The following is a 1474-nucleotide window of genomic DNA, read 5'->3' as shown; positions in this document are numbered from 1 at the left end:
ACAGAAAATTTGGGTAAGTGGGAAGGCAGATCCCAGATGGGTGGCAAGTGGAGCTGAGGGAGGTCAGGCCCAGAGTGGAGCTGGCTGAGTGGGCGCTGAGCTCCCACCATGGCCCGGAACGTGCTGTCCTCATGCTTTTGCCAGGTAGACATCGATGAGTTCGATGAGAACAAATTCATGGACAAGCAGGAGGAGGCAGTGGCAGCAGGAGGGCCAAGCTCAGACCTGGGTGAGGTGGGTGGGCTCCTGTGGCAAGGGGCATGCTTCGGGCCTTCCACACAGCCTTGTGGAACTCTCCAGTCAACCCCAAGAATCAGGCCGTGGAGGAGCGAGCCCAGGGCGTGGTGCTGAAAGTGCTCACAAACTTTAAGAGCAGCGAGATTGAGCAGGCTGTGCACTCCCTGGACAGAAAGGGCGTTGAGTTGTTAATGAAGTACATCTATAAAAGGTTTGAGAAGCTCACAGAAAACAGCAGCGCAGTGTTACTCCAGTGGCACGAAAAGGCCTTAGCTGTAGGAGGACTAGGCTCCATTATAAGAGCTCCTACAGCAAGAAAGATTGTTTAAAACAAAAAATGAAACAAAGAAAAGACTCATGTTACCCTGAAGAATTTGATGCCCAAGCTGGTGAGGAAGGGATTGGACAATGCACCATCGCCCTAGGAACTCCCAACTACAAACTTCAGGACACATATCTGCTGAAATGCATTTCATTTTCGAGGTGGAGGGAGAATCACTGTTTCCTAAATCCTTTGCAGGATGTGAGTGCTGCTGTCTAGCTTTGTAGAACTGACCCGTGATCATCTGCAGAGCGGCTGGCTGGTGTCGGTCAGGTGTCACCATGTGTACTACCTGTTGGAAAGGGGGCGGCATGATTTGGGCAGGTGTAGATCCAAGGGCTGTGGTGAAAGGGAGAACTTCTTATCAGATGTGGGAAAGTCTGAAAGTTTGAACAGATAGCTGTCTTCCCAGACAAGGCAGAACTTTGGGTTCACTGTAAAGTGCCTGCTGCATCAATCAAGCTCTTGGCTTATTTGTCTATCCATTGCGGTGTGTTTCCTGTATGTAAAAATGGTAATGATGGGATAGTAATGAATGAAGAGTTCAACTGTTCTGGAATTGTAGGAGTGGTGGACGTGTCCCTGCGTGGAGTGAGCAAGGCAGGTTCTAGGCCTTGTGCCAAAGCACTTCCATGGGCCTTGGCCATGCTGCTGCCAGCTGCTATGGAGAAGCATCTTCTGAATACTGCTTATTGTTTCTTACTCCTTTGATTTTTTTTTTAGGATTTCCCAGTGTTTTTTTTCTTTATCTTCTTTTATTTTATTCAAAATAAATTGGTAAGACAGTTTCAATAATTAACACAATGCATACATTCTTTCCAGTGGTTAATTGCTGTACAAGATGTGGACATGATATCCTATCTATAAACACTATAAGAACAAATCCCTCTATTCATAAAGAGAATGCAACTATAT

General features: G+C 46.9%; 1 pseudogene; it reads left to right on the top strand.

The window, feature by feature from the left end:
* Positions 1–108: 108 nt before the first annotated feature.
* Positions 109–566, top strand: LOC101562716 (annotated as a pseudogene).
* Positions 567–1474: the final 908 nt, after the last annotated feature.

Source organism: Octodon degus, unplaced genomic scaffold, assembly GCF_000260255.1.
Source record: "Octodon degus isolate 3935 unplaced genomic scaffold, OctDeg1.0 scaffold00382, whole genome shotgun sequence".
In the NCBI taxonomy this organism is placed as follows: Eukaryota; Metazoa; Chordata; class Mammalia; order Rodentia; family Octodontidae; genus Octodon; species Octodon degus.
The sequence above is the reverse complement of the archived record's forward strand: the minus strand, read 5'-3'. Positions and strand labels throughout refer to the sequence as shown.